Source organism: Cheilinus undulatus, linkage group 5 (assembly GCF_018320785.1).
Source record: "Cheilinus undulatus linkage group 5, ASM1832078v1, whole genome shotgun sequence".
NCBI classification, from domain to species: domain Eukaryota; kingdom Metazoa; phylum Chordata; class Actinopteri; order Labriformes; family Labridae; genus Cheilinus; species Cheilinus undulatus.
Window position 1 is genome coordinate 28,527,410 of NC_054869.1, and position 11,728 is coordinate 28,539,137.

The window sequence follows — 11,728 nt, forward strand, 5'->3', positions numbered from 1 at the left end:
CATTCCACAGGTAAAAAGACAATAAAATTGGTCAATGCTGCACTAAGTCGCTAAGTTGTTCATTCATAGAAATGGTCACGAAAATATCGTCCTTTTTTAATAGCCTTTGTGCTGTGTCCGCACTAGATGTTCAAATATGCTTTATTCATTTTCATTTTTAGTTCATGGAACTTTTAAGTGTTACTTTACTTTCCTCCTCTGTATACATGATGCCGGTAAATCACCTTGGTCTGCGTATGTATCAGCTGATAAACCGGAGGCTCGTTCATGAGCAAGGAGCGTGCTGTTGTGGATGAGCAACACAATGTTGTTGTAGTTCGCCTAATGGCCAGCAGTGTCGCCACACTGATATTTTTCTAAATCTTGCACAGAGCCCCTTTAAAGATCAAACATATAAACTTGAGCCACAAATCTAGTTGACATCTTGTATAAAGACAATAAGCTGTTAGATTTCCTCACTACCCGAAACACAACATACAGAATCAAACCAAACTCCATTAAAAAACAAGCAATTTGAAAATAACCTTTCAAAGCCAGTCAGTTGGCCAGATTCCATGTCTGTCTTCAGGCAGATTTATCTTGAAACACTTTGATCTGAAACAATTGTGGCCCATCTGAGAAAGGATTGACAAATCAGTCATTAAAGGAGAACAAGGTGGTACAGGCAAGGTTTAGTTGTACAGCAAGCCGGTAAACAATGGCGACTCTTGTAGCAGTTAGCACAGATGTAGCTATAGCAGCAGTTTCTATCAGAACTGGACCACATTTCTTTATTAAACGCAGAGCAAAGAACTGCACTGGAAGCTTTTAGTTGGTGGAGAAGATGTTTTGCTTTTTTCCCAACCACTCAATTCTGCTTCAGTAACTGGCTCCATTAACAGTTAGCAACGATAGCTGTTACTGTTGAGTTCATTGCAGAGCTGTGCATGCCAGCTACATCATATGAATGAGACTGACAGAACATTTGTGTTTGGAGGGGCATGTTTCAAAAAATCCCAGAAGGTGATTGGACAGACTGTGGGTTTTTACCTAAATGGATGTGAGACATATCCCACGTGGTACAATGGTTTCAGATTGATTTAAAAGTTGTTTTCTTTGACTCTTAGGGACAGACCTACAAAGCATGACTTTTTCTTTTTACAAATCCGCATTATGTTACTTCTGCAAAATTAATTCACCTTAACTGTCAAAAGTCAACATGAAATTTATTTTTTTCTTGGGCTGATGAGAGTGTGAGTAAAGTCCCAGCATCAGTTCTGTTGCACTTACCAGATAATTTGCGCTGCCCCAGGTATAAGAGAAATAGGCTTTACTGTGTAGGCATAAATGGAAAAGGAAATCTTGCATAGAAGTTTTATAACACTCACCACTGATTTATTTAACAGGGCTGCATAGTATGGCAATGGTTAAATTCTGTTGCCACTCAGCAAGAAGGTTCCAGGTTCAAATCCTGGCCAGACTTTTCTGAGTGAGTTTGCGTTTTTCCTCTATGCATGGGTTCTAGTGACTCTGAATTGTCTGTGACTGTGGTTTTAAGTGTTCCTGGTCGTGTGTCGCTTTATGCCAGTCCTGTGATTGACAGGAACAATCAAGGTTGTACCCTGTCTCTCAATCAATGCCAACTGGAATCAGCTCCAGCAACCAACAACTCTGAATGGGTCAAGTGGTATAGGTAATAGAGACATATGTAAGTGTATGCATTGGCTATACAAATGCAGGTTTTATCCTGCAACACTGCATTAACATTCACTGAGCCTTGGCTTTGTCTCTCTAAATTGATTGCAGCACTGACAAACCTAACACACTTAAAAGCAGCATCTATGTATATGTATCCCATATTAATAGGAAATGATGACACTGCTGAATCTACTGTATGTCTGAATGGCTCATATCTCTTTAGAAAACAGTCAATAAAATATGTAAAAACAAAAATGCAAAAAAAAAAAAAACATTTTAAACATGCAATTAATGTATAGAAAAATATTATTTATCTTACTGACTGATGTTTTCAGTGTGCAAGGTGACCTCAGACCTCAGGTACAAACTGTAAAACTGTCTTCATCCAATTCAATTTGATGTGGACTCAGATGTGTGTTCCTGCAGATTTGTTTGCCTGGTGGACATATTTTAGGCTGAGCAGAGGTATCAGGATACACTGTGTGCTTAGTGCATCATAGCAGTGGAGATAAATCTGAAGGAGAAAATTACTTGGGCATTTTTTGTGCTTTTGGGGCACACTGCCCAAATGTCAATACTTGGAAATAAAAACAACTGTATGCAAAGAGAAAAACAAGTGCTACCATTGGTCAAGCCTCTCACAGTTTAACTATCTAATGAAAGAGCATGATGATACAGCATGTACTACATAGTTGATTTCAGGTGTAGTCTAATAGAATTTGATTTATATTTGCTCATATGTTATGCAGAATAAAGCATTTTGAGATGTGCAAAGGAATCAAATACATACCATCTATGAGATGTTGCACATAAACTGTTGCCGCTGACAAATATGAAAATTATTTGTAGAGCTTTGTTTGTGACTTAAAGAAAACAAACGGTTTATAAAGGCAATAATTCATTTTGAATAGTGTTGATGAATTTAGATGTTTCACCATTGATTTTCTATGCAATCTTCTCATGTAGCATGCAACACATTAGTATTATTATTACAACAACCAGTCAAGTTATGCAGGTAATTCTCCTTTTGTTTTTCTTGCACCTTTCCATGTCCATTTCCTGTTTTATTTTGAAATCAACCACCCTTGTGTCTTCCAATCTGTGCCGCTCTCAAGAAGCAGAACCTAAAAGACAAACACAATTCCTTTCAGTGAACTGTCCTCTGTCCTTGGTTGAAGCAGGAGTAGTTATTTGTATTGGCTAATGGAAAAGCAAAATAAATAGTCGATAAACTTTGTTCACAATGTCCTACATGCCTTGGTTATTTTTTGACCATGAAAAGCTGTGGAAAAAGTTGCACACAAGTCTTTTACTAAGACTGACACAACTGTTTAATAAAAAAACTCCTCAATGATGATCATCTGTTTTCACATTTTCTCTTCATCCTCTTTTCTGTTCTGAGAAAATTTGAGGACAGAAATAAGTCAGGATTTGTTATGTGCACAAAACTCCTACAATCTGTTCTCAGGATAGGATGGTGTCAGTTTGTGCTGAGCCAAAGACGTACAGTATGACAAACATTTATGTTAGTATAATATTGGAATGAAAGGTAATGATTGATTTAAAAAAAAAAAAAAAGAAAGCTGCAAATTTAACTGATAAGTCAGCAATTTTAAGGAAAGGTGTAAAATTTTATATCGATAAAGTTTATATTAGACTAATCATAAATGAGCACCTGGTTTGATCATTATTTTATTATGTCACTTCATTCCTAAACTAACAACCTAATAAATATTTTCCAAATTTACAAATAATAAACAATTGCACTGGCAGAAAGGGCCCATATGTTGTCTGTTTTTTGTCATTGACTGCAGGTAGCTTTTCATGTCCAGGTGTTTGTGATCATATGAATACTGTGGTAAAACGCTGTTATTGTGGGTATTTTATTTGAATAAATACAAGCAAATTTATGCAGACACAAGCAGCTGTTTAAACAGAATGGCAGCTGATTGATGATCAGCCTTCATCACAAATGGCACTTCACATGGCGCTGCAACTTAAAACATATTTCCTTGTTCCTTTGTCTTCTGTTACATTTCATTGAGTCTCAGCATGGGCCTCTGGTGGGAGGGACTAAGATGCAAAGAGAAGACATAAATGAGAGATGCATGGAAGCAACTCAAGAGACTTGGGATGCATGGCTTGTGTCAGCCTGATCTATGATTACCTGCACCTGTGTCTAGTTAATCCCTGAATTTCCATGTATAAAAACCTAGTGTCTTCCCACGTGTTGCCTGTACAATTTTTTTTGCCTCTCGTCCTTACTCTTATGGTCTTTGTCTGTTGGTTATTTTTGCCTAAAGCCTGATTTATGCTTCTGCGTCGTGTCGACAGCGTAGCTACGCGTAGCCCTTTGTGTCGACGCGGACCCCTACGCCCTAGCCTGACACACACCTCCAAAAATCCTAACTATGCGTCACGGTGATGCGGACCGCATGGGCTGTGATTGGTCTGCTCATAACGTCATTTCTTCATCCAGGTCCCTCAGTGGGTGAACCAGTGTGGCAAATTTACCCGTTCTCAACCTTGACTCGTTTAGTGGTCATACAGACCACCACCGCAAATGTCTTCTCTGTGCCTGCGCTTCAACATTTGCAACAAAAGAATGAGCTCCAACACCCGCTTCACCTCGGTCGCCATGACTGGAAGATAAACAAGGATTCGGATGTGACCCCTCTGAAACCACGCACACACACAGCCACACCCCCTAGCGGCATGGCAGTGAATTGCAGAGCGATGTGTCCCCTCAACGCAGAACTTCGAACGGTCAACGACAGCGTCGCATCGACGCGACGCAGAAGGATAAATTGGGCTTTAGACAGATGGAAGGAACTAACTTTTAAACACCCCTACCATAGTCTCAGAAACTGAACATGTATATCACCTAAAACATGTTCAATCATGAGCAATTTCCGACAGAAGGAATTTTTTTTTTTTTAAATGTTGATTAATGCGTTTATATGAAGAACTGGAAACACATGCTCTACTTTAATAAATCATCCTCTCCTAAAATAAATCATCTTACCAACTCCTCAAATAAACTCCCTGCCTGCAGGTTATGGAGCCCCAGGTGCACACAGAGAGCACTATAAATGACTACACTATTCAAATCATCTTTTGGACATTTATAGTCCATTTTTATTACACAACTTTGCTGTAAATATGAAGTTTTTGCATGGCAGTGAAGTAAGAATTCAAAAATGAAGAGGGGAATCAGAAGAGAATTAACCTCAAGGCATGGGCATAAAACCATGTTGACATTTTTGCAGCCTAATATCACACAGAAAAGGTTCAGTGGGTAGGGAGAGAGTTTCCCAGGAGATCTGCCGAGCATGCTGTTTGTCTCCTGAAGGCAGCACCAAAAAACTGTGACAGAAAGGCAGTGTGCTAAATAAATAATTGGCTTGTTGAGAACATATACCGTACAGTGTGTACAGCAGAGTGGAATATGGGAAGTGTTCGGGCAGCATGCTGGGAGGTCGCCCTCTCAGCGCACATCTAAAGGGGTTTGAAGATTACACAAAGTGGAGTATGTGGGGAAATAAAAAGTTCTTCTTTCTATGAAAACTATAGTGGAACTTATGAACAAACATCAAAGCAGAATACATGATGGGATCTTTATGTTCCCATGGTCCACTGCTGCCTGGAAAAAGTGGAAGGGTCATGAAGTTTGGTTCTTTTTTAAGCATCGTCTTATGTGTGCTGTGGTGTTCTGTGTGTTTGTTCAGTTTTTTGACACCTCCTTTCAGTTGTTTTTGGATGAAAACACACCTGTCTGTCACCTACCTGTTTTTGTTTTTGTGTCCCTTCTGTGAGAATGCAGCACCTTGTGTTTTTGTTGGATTCCCTCTGACTCCTCTGGGAATTGATCCCACACTTCCGCTCTTGCTCAGTGTTTTTTCTTTTTCTTTTTTGCAGCCTGCTCCAACGTGAGACTTTCGAAATGAACACCCAGAGAGAAAGAGAGAAGAGCAACAGACCGGGTGATCTGCAGAATATCTTTACCTTAATGAATCTGTAGAGAGAGCCCTGCTGCAAATACAGAAATACTGAGTATCCTTTAAAATTTTACAATAGGTAAAGCTTTAAAAAGAAATAGATGTTGATAAATAAGATCTTCTGATGACTTCCATAGTTAATCTGAGAATTAAAGCTCACTAAGTGTACACAGGAGATTTTTGTGCAGTATCCATTCAGTTTTAAAAAATGCATAAAGTCTTACATAACTTTAAAGAGTTTTATATATATACTGTTAGCCATTTCTTTATTACAGGCTCCAAATGTCTGACAAGAGTTACCTGAATAACAAAGTAGGCTGCTTGTTGCTGCTTTTATGTCTGTGTTGGACTGTGCTGATGTTTTATACATGTGTCTTTGCAGAGCCTTACAAACACTGGACTCTAACAGGGAGCCTAGAGATTTATCACAAATCTCAGAACATTTACTCAACATTTCTCTTTGTATCCTCAAGTTGGATGGTCTTTCTTTTTCCCCCTGTAGGCCTGACCATAGGCATTTTTCTGTTTATACAGCTGGGGTCTGTAGCTTAACTACCAGCAGTGTTGGGAGTAAAGGTTTTTACACACTGGGTCTGTTATTTTCGGATGCGTTTTTTTTCCGGATCTGTAATCCAAAAATCAATCAATCAAAATAATCAGTAGAGTACAGCTTTTTAGACTTCTTAAAAAGTGTACAAATGCTTTAACAGTGTCAGAAGTTGAGTTATTGTTTCACCTCTTTCCAACATGATAATGGCTACAATGTTATAAAATTTGAGAGTTTTTTCCTCTGACACTGCCACAACAACATAAATTAATGGGATGTGTACAATAATGAGGATTGATGCAAAAAAAAAGTAACGCCTGAGTAATTTCAAAGCAACTAGTTACTTTTACAATGCAGTAACTCAGATACTAACTCAGTTACTTTTTGCAAGCAGCAACAAGTAACTGTAACTAGTAACTAATTACTATTTTTCAGTAACTTGCCCAACACTGACTACCAGTCTTGTTTTGTTTGTCAAAAAACAAAGAAAGTCTCTGCTACCAGAAATTTCTTTCAAACCTAATGCTGGCTACACACAAGATGATTTTAGGCCATGATTTTTGGCCCAATTTACCCCTCCTAACCAGTGTTGAGGTAGGTACTCAAAACAAAGTAATCCATCTAATTACTAGTTACTCTCTAAAAATCTAATGAGTTACATGACTTAGTTACTCAAAACAAAAAGTAACATGTTGCACTACCTGTTACATTAGTTTTTGCATGATTCGTCATGAGAGATCTTCTGTAAGACCGGCCACACACACTAGACGTGATCATGGTCACACTAACAATTTTTCATCTTTAATCCTCTGAATGCACTTTTCCACAGCTGTGATATTTTTCATGGCAAACCTTTAGTCTTTGGCAAGGTGGTTTCCTCCACCCCATCTGTAGCATTTTCTAATGTCCGGCCCGGACTTTATTGTTTTTCTCTGACCTTGTTCAACAACCCTGCCACTCTGTTCCATTTACTGCGTTCTTTAATGTAAATCTGCTGCCTCTATTCCTTAAGTAAACTTGAGCGCTTTTTCAAACATCAGTTCATCCTCTGACTACAGCCTCTGCTGCCTCCTGTCTTCATTTATGGTACAGATCAAATGTTCTCCAAACATCATTCTCAAAGAATAACTGAAGTTACAGTCCTGTGCCAGCTTTCTCAGGTCAGCCACATAATCACCCACAGATTGCACGTCACTCTGGTGCCTTCTGTTGGGACAAAGATGCAATAGATTCCACAGTCATATCATAACACAGAAGAAGTCCTGGAATTATGACATGTTACTTTTGCATTGATTATATTATGTTCTTTCAAATTTTCCTCCAAGTCTGTATCAGACTGATCATGTCTACATGCAAACATCACACCTAAGTGCCCCCTCTACCGGCAACAGAAAGTGACATAAATGAGACGTTTGTTTATTCCTCTTCCTTGCTGAACCAATCAAGCTCTGATTTTGAAAATAAAGTCCCATTTTTTTGTCCACAACTCTGACATGTTTCATTGGGGGACGCTTCACTGGCAATAGCAAGCATTTTAATATCTTGCCATTTCACAGCAAGTTGGAGTAACTCTCATACGAAACATCTGACTGGCTTCAAATTTCACATATATGATCAAGGTCTATAGCTCTACACACTTAAAAGTTATTTTAATGGTTTATCTGTAGTGCCTAGTAGTGTAAGAAGCCAGTAACACATCTGACTTAAAATACCCCATCTTTGAATTTTACTAATTGTTATCAATCAAAGCCTGACCACTTCCACATATTAGCATGTCTCTTTTTCATTCTGGCACCTACTGTTGATGCACAATATTACCTAATATACAAAGTGCAATATGATCATTATTTTACATTGAATGACAGTTATAGTAGGACCAACATGGTCTCTGCTGTGTTACAGGACACTGTGCACCCAGCTCCTAGCAGCCATTATACATCTGTGCTTGCAGCCCTGGTTAGGATTGGTTCTGAAATATCATTTGACATAATATATTATGCTGTTTTCTAAATCAGTGCTAGGATTGAGTTAGCTCTCATTAAACAGTCTCTCATCTAATCAAAGTCAAGTCTCAACAGTCTTTGTTCAAATCGGCCTTTCGATACATCCCTAAATAAGTTAGAGAAAGTATACAAATAGATAGAACTAGGATATGAGTTTATTAAATCACATTAAGTCCAACAAAATCAGAGAGGGGTCTAGGGTAATCCCCCAGAAAATTTAGAACGTCCAACACTGATTCCCTGAATTGTGGAGAATATTTATGCAACAATTTGTGGGGGAAGATGATTAAAACTGTATGAGGTTGACTCAAAAAGCTAGATTTTTACCAGTTAGAGGTCTTAAATTTTAGAAGGCACTTTGAATAAGACTTATTCAAAGTGCATATCCAGACTTTTTAAGGCCTTAAATTTCAAATGTGCAATTTAAGACTGTTTAAGACTTTTCAAGGATCAGTAGGAACCATGATATATGCTGCCAAAAGCCTATTTTTTCCAGCTTTTGTGATTACCTGCAACTGTTGTTGAAAAGCGAGGCTTTGTTGCTTGGTAGGTGTTGGCAGTTATCTTTCATCACTCAGGCCCTGGGGGTCTTTACCCAAGACTTTACTTTAAGTGGCATAAATGTGTTAAAATATGCAACCATGTACTTAAAGTGGCAAAATGCTTAAAAATAGGCAAAAATTATGCAAAATTGATTAAAAGTGGCAAATAATAGTGGCAAAACTGGGAGGGAAAAGTGGTCAAAAGGGGCTAAAAAGTGTCACAAATAAATAATTTCAACATCAGAACCCTATAATAGTTTGTAACACTTTTCAGCTCCAGAATGAAAAATCTGTTAGCCAGGATGCCAGCACCAATGCTACTGATCCAACACTCGTACACTCATACTACTTTTAAATTACAACTAGGGAAGGCCCATTCTCTGGGTTTGTCAGGGGCCCGCCCAAATCTGTGGGCAGTTTTCTTCTTCTCTTGAGGACTGACCTGACTACACTTGACTTACAAATCAGAATCTTTGTGTTGTCATTTTTGCAAATGTAATTCCTGTTAATTGCAATAAATCATGAGAAAATCTGTTTGTTTTTCAGGCTCTTACTGCTGAAATGAGACAGAGTGAAGTTGTTGTATAACTTGTTCTCTACTGTTGAAGTGGAACTACTCTGGGAGATTGTGGACAAAGAAATGACAGTGTTTCCACTGCGACACTGACTTCTCATAAAAACGTAAGTCTTGCCTGGAAGTTGTTCAGTGCTTATTGCTGGCTTTACGGGAACAATGGAGAAATGAACATCCATCCCTGGAGAAATATACAGGATCATCTATTGGATGGTGATTGCAAAAGGTTTCCGAGATGGTTAAACCCAATGCATTAAGAGATTTTCATTTTGCAAATTAGATTTAAAGGGGTCCATTTTCATTCAGAAAAAAACAAAATGTTACACAGTTCTTTCACCTGCAGCTTCAGTAGACTTAGTGTTGAAGTCTGACAGAAAATAGGATTATATTCAGATGGCAAATTGACACACTGTTATTTTAACGCCAATATTACAGAAGTGAGGAAATGCAGTTTGGACTGCAGTATTTGGACTCAGCTCTACCTTTCCTTCATTTTTCTCATGGTGGATGAATTTATTATCTTTCTGGCTCTCTTCATGTAGGCTGATGAGGCCAATACCACATAAATTTCCTCCACACTTGCCTATTCAATGCTCACTTGTTTACACAGTGTGATTAAACCTAGCCATAATTGATTAACTCATTAACATGTTTGGCCCGTCTTATCTCTAATTTCGCAGCAGTCTTCCTGCCTCGCCTTGTGTCTAATGGCTCTGTTGCATTTGTATTGTTCTGCTGCTGTCTGAACAACATTAGGAGTCTTGGGACGGCGTGCCGATGGACAGCTTGCGATGGTTTCTCTCTGCGTGCAGCTTGAATAATTGATGCCTTGATTGCCTGGGTATTCATGGACACAAAAAGGCTTTTCCTATTCTCTGTCTAACACGCTGCTTGAATCTTAAATAGTCTTCCCAAGTGGCACAATGCACAGGGAAGCAAGTTATGTGTCTCACAGGCAATACAGTACAGTCAGTGTCCTTCATCATCTGATAACCTGAAGCAGCTGTTATTAGAAATAACGATGTGACAGTGTGTTTTATGCCATCTTCAGATGGACTCACGCCTGCTCTAAAAACAACTCAACCTTGGCTGCTTCATATACAGTATATGCTTTTATTAATCATGAAGCTGCTGTATCTTATTTTTCCAAGTGATGGATACACTTAACAGCCTCTTGAGAGGAAATATTTAGCTCTACTTGAGATGCATGACATAAAGTGTGCACCTTATCAGTGGTGACCTTGCAGAATCTCACGCTCTCTGGAAGCATTAACTGGCTCTGTTTGCTTCTCTTGCTCTATACTTATTTATTCATGTTCGCACTCTGCTGGTGTATAAATCCCATAATTAAAGGGGATTTGTGTACAAAGAGCAGGAATGGTGCTGCAGGCTCTTAATGGAGAGAATTAGAGGCGAGGAGTGCCATCTTGCAAGAGGCTCCTTTTTACAGCACACACACAGAGAAGCAGAATGTTTTATGTGACCGTCAGCTCTGGCGTGATAACAATCTCACCACTCGTGTCATGGCGTAATGGACTGAATTGTCTGTGTGAGATACGGACATGTTAGAGGCCTCATTGACTGACCATTAAACAATTAAACTGCCAATCCTCTGTCCTTAAAGGCCAATTACCTAGCCTGACATTACATAGTCCATTGACATAATGGCTTTCCTTTCAAGCTCCTTCAGGGTTCACATGATTTAGTGTGACACCCCAAAGTGCTGCTAAAGTGACAGTATCAGCACCTCTGTGACCTCATATATTTAATTATGGCCCATGAGAACAGTATTTGATGTACAGAACACCTAATTCCAGGATTTTAACATCTTGCTGATGGGGGATACAAGTTCTCCAGTTCTGAGCCCCTGTCTCTCTCTCTCTTTGCCTGTGGGAGACTTTTGAGCTGATTTTCAGTTCTTTTACTTTTTAGATACAGTTTGAGTTTTTTTTTCTTAACCATTGTAACCAAAAAGTAGCAGCAAAAGCAGTTGTTGCCCCCACTCAGACCCACAGAAAAGAGCTACCTTATTAGGCAGTTAGAATAATAAAGACATAGATGAACTTTCATTAGAAGGGAGCCTTTAAAGCCTGTGTCTGTTGCCGCTGGTTACTGAGCTGGCAGCACCCTATTTCGATTCAAAACCATCAGCATCCTGAGGGCTGAAAATGCCCTGAGCACTGTTTTTTTTTTTTTCTCCTGTCCTCACAGCACTCTCAGTTCAACTTTTGGACACTTTTGGACAACCTTGAACACCTTCATACTTATCACTGTCACTTCACTGACCAATGAAAATCATTAAAGGGCGGGACTTCTGATAAAAAATGTTGTCAACAACCACAACATCATAATTTTGATAAAACAACTGAAATTTTTAATTTTTAAAA